Source organism: Cebus imitator, unplaced genomic scaffold (genome assembly GCF_001604975.1).
Source record: "Cebus imitator isolate Cc_AM_T3 unplaced genomic scaffold, Cebus_imitator-1.0 Scaffold6, whole genome shotgun sequence".
In the NCBI taxonomy this organism is placed as follows: domain Eukaryota; kingdom Metazoa; phylum Chordata; class Mammalia; order Primates; family Cebidae; genus Cebus; species Cebus imitator.
Genome location: NW_016107321.1, coordinates 8619795 through 8632807, shown reverse-complemented (window position 1 = coordinate 8632807; position 13013 = coordinate 8619795). Strand labels below are relative to the sequence as shown.

Sequence of the window (13013 nt, the reverse complement as noted above, 5' to 3'; positions counted from 1 at the left end):
AAAAAAAAAAAAAAAAAAAAAAGAAAGAGGCCTACAGATATTCAAATGTTAGAGTTATCAGTAATGGACTTTAAAATAACTCTGATTAATATTTGTTAATAATATAAAAAAGAAGAATTGCAAGAAAGAACTTAAATCTCTGAAAAATAACAAATTTGAAATTCCAGGGCAGATGCTTATATATTTTAAATTAACAAGTAAATAGGTGAGTTTAATTTATACAAATAATGAAACAATAAGTAAATTAGAAAACAGGTGAACAGAAAATCTCTAAAAATATATCTAGAAGAAAATGTCTATAAAGAAAATACCTAGACGTTTCACAGGAAAAATAAGGATCTATAATACAGAAAAAATGCGAAATATATGTAAGATAAAAAACTAATACATATTCTCTTATAGACTTAAATTATGTAAGTAATTATCTAAGTTACTTGAGTCTAAAAGTAAATATTGCAGATATAATAACCAGGAAATTTTCAATAATGATAAAAAATAATCAAACCAATGATTCAAGTCCTGCTGTGATCTCAAGCAAGACAAAATAAAGAAAATTACTCATAGGCACATCAAGACAAAACTGCTAAATGCCAACTAAAAGAAAATATTCTTTAAATTATCTAAAGAAGAAAAGAAAGGCTACAAACAAGCGACATTACGGTTAACAGAAAAATTCTGACAGAAAGAATGGAAGTCAAAAGAATGATATATTTAAATGTCTGAAGCAAAATAACTGTACTCTATTGTTTCTATAGCCAGTGAAAACATTTTAAAAATAATTTATAAAGAAATGTTCAAATAAACAAATACTTAATACTTTTCTTCACTACAACTGCCATATACGTATGACAGAAAATAATAATCCCAGATTATTTCACAGAAACCCAGGAAACAATAAGAAGCAATAGAAAGGCTGAATATGTGGATAAATTTAAGTGAATACTGCTTATACACAAAATAGTAATAATTTAAAATACATACACATTTAACAATACAAATAGGAGGCAGAGGGAAGGTGGTAGAATTCAAGCATTCTAAAGTCCCTCCCTGCACTATATAGAAAAAGATTTTTAAAAATTAGTTTTTATTATATTCTAATAAGTCAAGAACACATATCATTATTTCTAGGATAGCCACCAGGGAAATGGTAATGAGAAATGGGGAAAATACAGTAACAAATAAATATTCAATTAACCAAAATATATATATATATATATAACAAAATAAAGAGCAAATTTGTTATATAAAAATGTAGTAATACGGTGCATGTAAAACCAAGTACACCAATAATAACATTAAATATAAAATGAATAAAAACTCCAGTTAAAAGACTGAGATTGTCAGGCTGAATTTTAAAAATTAACATGCGGTTTATAAGAGACCACTTTAAATATAATGACACAAAGTTGCAAGTAAGATTGAGAAAGAAGATATACTGTGCAAATACTAACTGAAAGAAAGCTATGATAGCTCCTTTAATGGCAGGAAAAATCGACTTTAATACAAAAGTATTACAACAGAAAAAAAAGAGGAACAGTTCATAATGATAAGAGGGTCAACTTACAAGAAAGTGTAGTAATACTAAATTTGAATGTATGTAAAAACATAGTTTTAAAATATGTGATAAAAGAGGCTCTAAAGAAAAGGACAATGAACAGCCAATCATCATGAGAAATTATAATACATCTTTAGCCTATTTTAGGTCATCTAGAGTCAGGTAGTTTTTGGTACAACTGACAGCATCCCTACACACCTTGCTTAGAAAAGTAAGCAAGGGAGCTTTCCCTAGAATCTTGAAAACACTCGTCTTCATATATATATACAATCTAGAAATACAGAGGGGTTCATGCCTCTGGGCACAACCCTCAACTAATGGAAGATGGGGGTTGGCAGGTTATTTATTTATTTATTTATTTAGCCAATCTGTCCAACAGTGGGAATATCCTGAGACATGTGCTACACATTATTTTTAGACACTTGCAAATGGCATTAAGTCATGGTTTTTAAGAGTGGTGATCACCTCAATAATATATCCTTTATCGACAACTCTCATCTTTCTTGTCTCACTTTCTCTATTCCCTTCTTGTGATATCTAGGGTTGTCATTCAAATAAACCACCTGAGCCCAAGTAGTTTTTCCTCAGTGTGTGATTTAAGAGAACTCAAGCTAACAAAATAACTTGCTTAGTAGCAAGCAGTAAAAATAATAGTAAAAATATATAATTTGAATATAATTAACAAATTTTAATAACTGAAATATGTAGAACATTGTATCCAGAAACTACAAAATAAAAACAGTATTTTTGAAAAATGTATTTTTAAATTTTCAAACAATAGGGTATTTTTCTGTCTTACTGGTTTCTCTGTCTTATGATTTTTCTCTCTTATTGATTTCTAGGCTACTTTCATTCTGATTAGAGAATGTATGCTTAAGCATTAAAATGACCATATTGCCCAAAGCAACCTACATATTCAACACTATTCCTATCAAACTACCAACGTCATTTTTCACAGAACTAGAAAAAAAACTATTCTAAAATTCATGTGGAATCAAAAAAAGAGCCCAAATAGCCAAAGCACTCCTAAGTAAAAAGAACAAAGCAAGACGCATAACATTACCTGACTTCAAACTATACTGTAAGGCTATAATAAGCAAAACAGTGTGATACTGGTACAAAAACAAACTCATAGGCCAATGGAACAGAATAGAAAACCCAGAAATAAAGCCATATACCTATCACCATCTGATCGTCAACAAAAATCAACAAAAATAAGCAACAAAGAAAGGAATGCCTATTCAATTAATGGTGCTGGGATAGGTGGTTATTCATATGCAGAAGAATGAAACTGGACCCATACCTTTCACCATACACAAAAATTAACTGAAGATGGATTAAAAATTTAGATGTAGATCTCAAACTGTAAGAGTCCTAAGAGAAAACCTAGGAAATACCATTCTAGGGAAATAATTTATGACTAAGTCCTCAAAAGCAATGGCAACAAAAACAAAAATTGACAAGTGGGACCTAATTAAAGAGCTTCTTGCAGCACAATAAACTATCAACAGAGAAAACAAGTAGAAGAAAATATTTGTAAGCTATGCATTTGACATAGGTGTAATATCCAAAACCTGTAAGGAACTTAAACAACTCAACAAGAAAAACACAAATAACTGCGTTTTAAAAATGGACAAAGGACCTGAATAAACACCTCTCAAAAGAAGACATACAAGTGGCACTTCTCAAAAGAATAGACATTTCTCAAAAGAAGACATACAAGTGGCACTTCTCAAAAGAATAGACATTTCTCAAAAGAAGACATACGAGTGGCCAATAAACATATGAAAAAGTGCTGCCCATCACTAACCGTCAGAGAAATACAAATCAAATCGTAATGAGATACCATCTCACATCAGTCAGAATATTAAAAAGTCAAAAGACAACAGATGCTGACAAAGCTCTGGAGAAAAGGGAAAGCTTATACGCTGGTGATAGGAATGTAAATTAGTTAAGCCACTTTGCAAAGCAGTTTGGAGATTTCTCAAATAATGTAAAACAGAGCTAACATTTGATCCAGCAATCCTGTTATTGGGTATATATCCAAAAGAAAACAAATTATTCAACCAAAAAGACACATATACTTGCATGCTTGCAACACTACTTGCAATAGCAAATACATTGAATCAAGTCAAGTGCCTATCAATGCTGCATTAGATAAAGAAAATGTGGTATGTATGCACCATGGAATACTATGCAACCATAAAAAAGAATGAAATAATGTCCTTTGCAACAACATGGATGCAGCTGGAGGCCACAATCTTAAGTGGGTTAATGCAGGAACAGAAAACCCAGTACCCCATGTACTCACTTATAAGTGGGAGCTAAACATTGGATTCTCTTAGACATTAAAATAGCAGTAATAGAAAATGAATACCACTGAAGGGGGAGGGAGAGGAACAAAGGTTGAAACACTAACTATTGGGTACTATGCTCAGTACCTGGATGATGAGATCATTCATACCTCAAACCTTAGCAATACACAATATACCCAGGTACCAAACCTGCACATGCAGCCCCTGAATCTAAAATAAAAGTTAAAAACAAAGAAAAAATAAAAATACAATAAAATATACTGTGACATACTTTAGTACAATAGTACAAAAGACTTCTCTTTTCTCCACATTCTCATCACTTATGTTTTGTCTTTTTAATATTAGCCATTCTAACTAGGGTGAGTTGATACATCATTGTGGTTTTTATTTACAGTTCCTTGATGGTTAGTCATGTTTTTTCATATACCTATTGATCGTTTATAAGTCTTCTTCTGAGAAATGTATATTTATGTCCTTTGTTCATTTTTTAAATAGGATTGTCTTTTTTACTGTTGAGTTCCTTGTATCTTCTGGATATTAGGCCTTTGTCAGATGAATAGTTTGCAAATATTTCCTCCCATTTAACAGGTTGCCTCTTTACTCTGTAGATTGTTTTTGTTCTGCTTTCAAGAAGCTTTACAGTTTCAGCTTAATATAGTCTCATTTGTCTATTTTTGTTTTTGTTGCCTGAACTTTGGAGGTATTAGCTATGAAATGTTTGCCTAGATCAATGTCCTGAAGTCCTTCCCCTATGTTTTCCTCTAGTAGAGTTATAGTTTTGGGGTCTTATATTTAAGTCTTTGATTCACCTTGAGTTGATTATTGTATAGGGTAAAAGACAGAGGTCCAGTTTCATTTTTCTGCTTATGAATAACCAATTTTCCTGGCCTCATTTATTGAAGAAGGGTTCCTTTCCCCAATATATGCACATGGCATTTTTGTTAAAAATCAGGCTGTAGGTATGTGGCTTTATTTCTGGGTTTTCTAATCTGTTACATTGGTTAATGTGTATATTTTTACACCTTAATCATACTGTTATGGTGGTCTTAGCCTTGTGATATATTTTGAAGTCAAGTAGTGTAGTACCTCTAGCCTTGTTCTTTTTTCCCAGGATTGTTTTGGCTATTCAGCTTCTTTTTTGGGGTCCATACAAATTTTAAGAATTTTTTTCTAATTCTATGAAAAATTATGTTAGTATTTTGCTAGGCATTATCTTGAATCTGTACACTGTTTGAGGCAGTATGGTCATTTTCATGGTATAAATTCTTCAAATCCATGAGAATGAGATTTATTTCCATTTGTTTATGTCTACTTCAATTTATTTCATCAGTGTAGTGCTTTACCTTGTAGAGGCCTTCCACCTACTTCCTTAAATTTATTCCTAGGTATTTATTTTAGCTATTATAAATGGGATTACCTTCTTGATTTTTTTTATTGCATTTTAGGTTTTGGGGTACATGTGAAGAACATGCAAGATTGTTGCATAGGTACACACATGGCAGTGTGATTTGCTGCCTTCCTCCCCTTCACCTATATCTGGCATTTCTCCCCATGCTATCTCTCCCCACCTCCCAACCCCCGTCCCTCCCCCCTTTCCCCCCAACAGACCCCAGTGTGTAGTGCTCCCCTCCCTGTGTCCATGTGTTCTCATTGTTCAACACCCGCCTATCAGTGAGAACTTGCAGTGTTTGATTCTCTGCTCTTGTGTCAGTTTGCTGACAATGATGGTTTCCAGGTTCATCCATGTCCCTACAAAGGACACAAACTCATCATTTTTGATGGCTGCGTAATATTCCATGGTGTATATGTACCACATTTTCCCTGTCCAGTCTATCATCGATGGGCATTTGGGTTGGCTCCAGGTCTTTGTTATTGTAAACAGTGCTGCAATGAACATTCGTGTACATGTGTCCTTATAGTAGAATGATTTATAATCCTTTGGTTATATACCCAGTAATGGGATTGCTGGGTCAAATGGAATTTCTATTTCTAGGTCCTTAAGGAATCACCATACTGTCTTCCACAATGGTTGAATTAATTTACACTCCCACCAACTGTGTAAAAGTGTTCCTATTTCTCCACATCCTCTCCAGCATCTGTTGTCTCCAGATTTTTTAATGATCATCTTTCGAACTGGCATGAGATGGTATCTCAATGTAGTTTTGATTTGCATTTCTCTAATGACCAGTGATGATCAGCATTTTTTCATATGTTTGTTGGCCTCATGTATGTCTTCTTTTGTAAAGTGTCTGTTCATATCCTTTGTCCACTTTTGAATGGCTTGCTTGTTTTTTTCTTGTAGATCTGTTTTAGTTCTTTGTAAATTCTGGATATCAGCCCTTTATCAGATGGGTAAACTGCAAAAATTTTTTCCCATTCTGTTGGTTGCCGATTCACTCTAACGACTGTTTCTTTTGCTGTGCAGAAGCTGTGGAGTTTGATTAGGTCCCATGTGTCTCTTTTGGCTTCTGTTGCCAATGCTTTTGGAGTTTTGGTCATGAAGTCCTTGCCTACGCCTATGTCCTGAACGGTTTTGCCTAGATTTTCTTCTAGGGTTTTTATGCTGTTAGGTCTTATGTTTAAGTCTTTAATCCATCTGGAGTTAATTTTAGTGTAAGGTGTCAGGAAGGGGTCCAGTTTCTGCTTTCTGCACATGGCTAGCCAGTTTTCCCAAAACCATTTATTAAATAGGGAATCCTTTCCCCATTGCTTGTTTTTGTCAGGCTTGTCAAAGATTGGATGGTTATAGATATGTTGTGCTGCCTCTGAGACCTCTGTTCTGTTCCACTGGTCTATATCTCTGTTTTGGTACCAGTACCATGCTGTTTTGATTACTGTAGCCTTGTAGTATAGTTTGAAGTCTGGTAGTGTGATGCCTCCTGCTTTGTTCTTTTTGCTTAGAATTGACTTGGCTATGCAGGCTCTTTTTTGGTTCCATATGAAGTTTAAGGTGGTTTCTTCCAGTTCTGTGAAGAAGGTCATTGGTAGCTTGATGGGAATAATGTAGATTCCACAGAAATTCAAACCATCATCAGACATTATTACAAACAACTCTATGTACATAAACTAGTAAACCTGGAAGAAATGGATAAATTCCTGGACACTTGCCTCCTCCCAAGCCTAAAACAGGAAGAAGTTGAAACCTTCAATAGACAAATAACAAGGTCTGAAGTTGATGCAGCTATTAAGAGCCTACCACCCAAAAAAAGCCCAGGTCCAGATGGGTTCACAGCCAAATTCTACCAGACATACAAAGAGGAACTGGTACCATTCCTTCTGAAACTATTCTAAATAATCCAAAAAGAAGGAATCCTTCCCAAATCATTTTATGAGACCAATATCATCCTGATACCAAAACCCGGCAGAGACTCAACAAGAAAAGAAAACTTCAGGCCAATATCCATGATGAACATAGATACAAAAATCTTCAATAAAATACTGGCAAGCCGATTGCAACAGCACATCAAAAAGCTTATCCACCATGATCAAGTAGGCTTCATCCCAGGAATGCAAGGCTGGTTCAACATACACTAGTTTATAAATGTAATTCACCACATAAACAGAAGCAAAGACAAAAACCACATGATTATCTCAATTGATGCAGAGAAGGCCTTTGACAAAATTCAACAGCCCTTTATGCTAAAAACCCTCAATAAGCTAGGTATCGATGGAACGTATCTCAAAATAATAAAAGCTATTTATGACAAACCAACAGCCAATATCATACTGAATGGGCAAAAACTGGAAGCATTCCCTTTGAAATCTGGCACTAGACAAGGATGCCCACTCTCACCACTCCTATTCAATATAGTACTGGAAGTTCTAGCCAGAGCAATTAGGCAAGAAAAAGAAATATAGGTATTCAAATAGGAAAGGAGGAAGTCAAATTGTCTGTATTTGCAGATGACATGATTGTATATCTAGAAGACCCCATCGTCTCAGCCCAAAATCTCCTGAAACTGATAAGCAAGTTCAGTAAAGTCTCAGGATACAAAATCAATATGCAAAAATCACAAGCATTCCTATACACCAATAACAGACTTAAAGAGAGCTACATCAAGAACGAACTGCCATTCACAGTTGCTACAAAGAGAATAAAATACGTAGGAATACAACTAACAAGGAACGTAAAGGACCTCTTCAAGGAGAACTACAAGCCACTGCTCAACGAAATAAGAGAGGACACAAACAGATGGAGAAACATTCCATGTTCATGGTTAGGAAGAATCAATGTCGTGAAAATGGCCATACTGCCCAAAGTAATTTACCTTCTTGATTTCTTTCTTAGCTAGCACATTATTGATATATAGAAATGCTGTTGGTTTTTTACATTGATTTTGTATTAGAGTTAAGCCCTCCCTTTAGGTCTAATAATATTTGCTTTATATATCTGAGTGCCCTAATGTTGGTCTCATGTATGTTTAGAATTGTTATGTTGTCTTGCTGAATTGGTCTCTGTATTACATAATGACCTTCTTTATTTCTTTTCATTGTTTTTGAATTAAAGTCTGATTTATCATATAAGTTTAGCTACTTCTGCTCTCTTTTGGTTTTCAATTGCATAAAGTATCTTTTTCCATCTATTTACTTTAAGTATATGTATGTCTTTACAGGTGAGATTAATTTCTTAAAAGTAGCATGTACTTGGGTTGTTTTATCATCCATTCAGCTGGTCTATATCTTTTAAGTGGAATGTTTAATCTGCTTACATTCAACATTATTATTGGTATGTGAGGGCTTATTTCTAATATTAATTAATTTATTTCTGCTTGTTTTGTATATCCTTTGTTCTTTCTTACTCTTGTGGTTTATCATTGTGGTTTGGCAGTCTACTCTAGTGATAACATTTGACTCTCTTTTCTTTGTGTGTTTGCTCTACCAGAAGGTTTCACATTTTTGTCTATCTTCATAATAGCAAATAGCTTTTTTTTTTTTTTACTTCTAGTTGTAGGACTCTCTTAAGCATTTCTTGTAGAGCTAGTCTAGTGCTGATTAATTCCCTCACCTTTTGATTGTCTGAGAAAGACGTCATTTCTCCTTAATTTACTTCTCCTTTGCTGGATATAGTATTCTTGGCTAGCAATTTTGTTTGGTTTAGTTTGGTTGTTTTTCCTTTTAGCACTTTGAATATATCTACCCATTTTTTCCTGGTTCATAAGGTTTCTCTGAGAAATCTGCTGTTAGTCTGATGGAAGGTCCTCTATAAGTAACTAGACACTTTTCTCATGCTGTTTTTAGTATTTTCTCTTTGTCTTTGAATTTTGATAGTTTGACTATAATGTGACAGGCAGCAGAACTTTTTAAATTATATCTCTTTGAGGATCTCTAAGTTTCCTATATCTCAATGTCTGAATTTCTTCTTAGATTTGAGAAGTTTTCAACTATTATTTCATTAAATAGGTTTTTTTAAAACCTCATTTTCTCTTGGCCTTCTAAAACATAAAAGTTTGAATACATGTCTGCTTATGGTGTGCCATATGTTTACATAGCTTTTGTTCACTTTTAAAATTCTTATTTTTCTCTAACTAGATGATTTCAAATAACTTCTCATCAAGTTCTGAAATTCTTTTTTCCGCTTGATCTGGTCTATTGTTGAAGCTTTTTGAGTGTGTTTTGCATTTCATTCAATGAATTTTTCAGTTTCAAAATTTCTGTTTTATTTTTATAATATTTATCTTCTTTGGCAAATTTCTCATTCATATCCTAAATGTTTTTCTAATTGCTTTGTATTGTTTTCCTGTATTATCTTGAATTTCACTGAGCTTTTAAAAATCAATATTTTAATTTTTTCTTTGATTTTGTAAATTTATTTTTAATTGGATTCTCTTGCTGAATAATTATTGTGTTCCTTTGTAGATGTCATATTTCCCTGCTTTTTCATGTTTCTTGTGTCCTTACATTGATATCTAAGGAGAAGGTATAACAGTCAATTCTTTCAGTTTTTTAAAATTTACTTTCACAGGGGAGGACTTTTTCCTAAAGATAGAATGTTGATAGTGAAGGGTACCTTGGCTTTGATTCTGGGTGTGTGCAGTAGGGTGATCTCCATATGATTTCCTCAACTATAAACAGGGTCAGTGGTGTCTGTCATTTCCTCAGTGACTTATGGCACAGCTGTTAGTGAAGGCTATAGTGAAGTTTACTGGGGACTGGGATGCCAGGTGGACCAGTCTTTGGACCCCAGTAGTGGTAGTGATAATAGGCCATGCATGTTTCTCTTTGCACCCCAGGTGGTGCATTGGTGTTAACATGTCAAGGCAGGCTCATTCTAGAGCCTCAAAGTGGCTTGTTCAGGTGCTTGGAATGGGAACAGTGGGCTAGGTGGTTGGGTGGGTCCTCAGGCCTCTGGGCAACAGGCATGGTGTAGGTGATAGCAGTAACAGTGGAGGGACAACCTCTGGGTTCCCAGTTGTCCATTTTTGTTTTGGTAGTGGTTGCAATGGGCTGAATGGGTCATTCCCCATGCCTGCAGGTGGTATGTGGGGGTGGGTATTAGCTGTGGTAGTAGCAGGAGATTGGGTGGGCTTGACATTAGGGACTCAAGAGGAATGCTCAGGTGCTGATGATGGCAAACTGAGCATTCCTGATGCCAAACAACCTCAGGCCCCAGATGACAGGTTTGTGTACCGGTAGGAGTAGAGCTGGGCTGGCTGAACCTGTCTTCAGACGTCCTCGTTATGCAGTCAGGCACTGGCTGTGGTAGGCAGGTGTGGGATGATTCCTAAGCCACTGGCAGAATGCTCAGGTAGAGGCAGCAGGGTCTATATACAGGGACCTTATTTCTGGGGAGGGAAGGGTTGCTTTCAGTGGGAGCAACCATAAGCAGACAGCTAAAGGGCATTGCTCCACTTGCACCTTAACATTAAGCAACAGCCCACAACAACAGCAATTTTGGGCAATGGAGTTTGTCCTTGGGGTGTGTTAAAATCTGCAAGAGCCCCTCTGCTGGAAAGGTGAGGTCACCCATGCTTTGGTCCCAGTGATGGCAGCCACTCTCAGAGACTGTGGCTCAGGCAGGATAGCCTTTCTTCATGACTGTGCCTCTGCTGGGTGGGGCAGGGTCACTGCCAGTGGCTCATGCTTTGACCCTGGTGGCAGCTGCAGGTAGGAAATGTCTATAGGGTTTTGGGGACGTGGTGATGCACAGCTTTTTGAGCTCCAGGGCAGGATGCCATCTGGTGGGGTTTGGCTCTCAGAATGGTGCCTTGCTGTGGCTGATTAGGGCTTGTGGGTATATGGGGCCATGCTGCCACAGTCCCCGGGAAGCTCCCTATGTTAGTCTTGAGGCCCATGAAAATCAAGGGACTCTCCTGTGGCTAAGAATGCAAGAGTCCATGGTAGGAATATGAACCACTGTGGGTCTCTCATTTACCCTCTCCCTGTACTGGGGAGTCTCTCTAGGCTCCCTGCTGATTTCAGCTAAGTGGGCTGCCTCTCTTTCCTCTCCCTCCTTGCTGTAGGTCTTTCCTCTCACTAATCTATTGAATTCCAGTGCTCTTCCTTAGATTATCAATTTGAAGCGTGGTTATATGCTCACACTGTCTTGGTGCTTCTTTGTGGAAGAGGTGGGTGGGTACCAGATGCATCTACTCTGCCATCTTGAAGCCACTCTTGATCATAAATTTAAACGTAAAACTATAAATTTTTGAGAAGAAAACAAGATAAAATACTTGGAACAGAAGTCTTAAGACTTTATAGACATGACACCAAAGGTATGATCCATATTTTTAAACATTCAATAAATTGGAATTTATAAAGACTAAAAACTTTCATGCTGTGAGAGATCCCTTTAAGAGGATGAAAAGACAAGCACAGATGAGAAGAATGTATTTGCCATCTACATGCATGGTAAAAGACTCATATCTAGAATGCATAAAATATCTCAAAATTCAATAGTCATTTTATGGTTTCAGATCTTACATTTAAGTCCTCAATTCATTTCGAGTTAATTTTTGTATACAGTATAAGGCAAGGACCTAATTTCATTTTTTTGCATGTGGATATCCAGTTTTTCCATCAACATTTGAGAGATTTTCCTTTTGGATATGACATCAAAAGCACAGGCAACAAAAGCAAAAATAGACAAATGTAACTGCTTCAAACTAAAGATCATCTGCAAAGCAAAGAAAACCAACAAGAAAATGGAAAAGCGAGTTATGGAATGAGAAAAGAATATTTGCAAGCCATAGACCTTATAAAAGGTTTATATACAAAATAAAGAAGGAACTCATACAACTCAGTAACAAAAATATCAATAATCCCATTTATAAAATGGGCAAAGCAACTGAGTAAATTTTTCCAAAGAAGACATACAAATGGCCAACAGGTGTGTAAAAAGGTGCTCAACCTTGCTAATCATCCGAGAAATTCGAATTAAAATCACAACAAGATATTACCTCACACCTGTTAGGAAGGCGATCAAAGAAGATCAAAGACAAAGAGTGGTGACAGTACGGAGAAAAGGGGAACCCTTGTACGCTATTGGTGGTGATGTCATTTGGTACAGCAAATTATGGAAAACAGCATGGAAGTTCCTCAAAAAATTTAAATTGGAACTATCATATGAAGCAGCAATCCCACCTCTAGATATATACAAAGGATATAAAATCAGCATCTTGAAGAGATCTCTGTACTCCATGTTCATTGCAGCATTATTCACAATAGCAAAGATAGGGAAACAACCGAATTGTTAATAGATGGATGAATAGATAATTGTGGTACATACATACAATAGAATATTATTTAGCCCTAAAAAGATGGAAATCCTGCCACATCATGGATGGACATAGATAGTGTTGTGCTAAGTGAAATAAGCCAGACACAGAAATGCTATATGATCTGACTTACACGTGGAATCTTTAAAAGTAGAACTCACAGAAGCAGAGAGAAGAATGGCAATTGCCTGGTATTAGGACACGGAGGAAGTAGAACGATGTTGGTCAAAGGGTACAAACTTTTAGTTACAAGGTGAACAAGTTTTAAGGATCTAATATACCACATAGGTGTTGACATATGTGTTAATTAATTTGATTGTGGTAATCATTACAATATATGTACCTCAAATCATCACACTGTACATCCTGAAAATGTTCAAGTCTTTATTTGACAAAGATGTTAAAATAAGAACAAAACTCAATAGTAAA

At 35.6% G+C, this 13013-nt stretch overlaps 1 long non-coding RNA gene across 3 annotated transcripts in view; it reads right to left on the bottom strand.

The window, feature by feature from the left end:
* The window catches only part of LOC119472676, a 516691-nt gene that overhangs the window by 326832 nt on the left and 176846 nt on the right, over positions 1-13013 (bottom strand). The gene's annotated exons all lie outside the window — the stretch shown is intronic.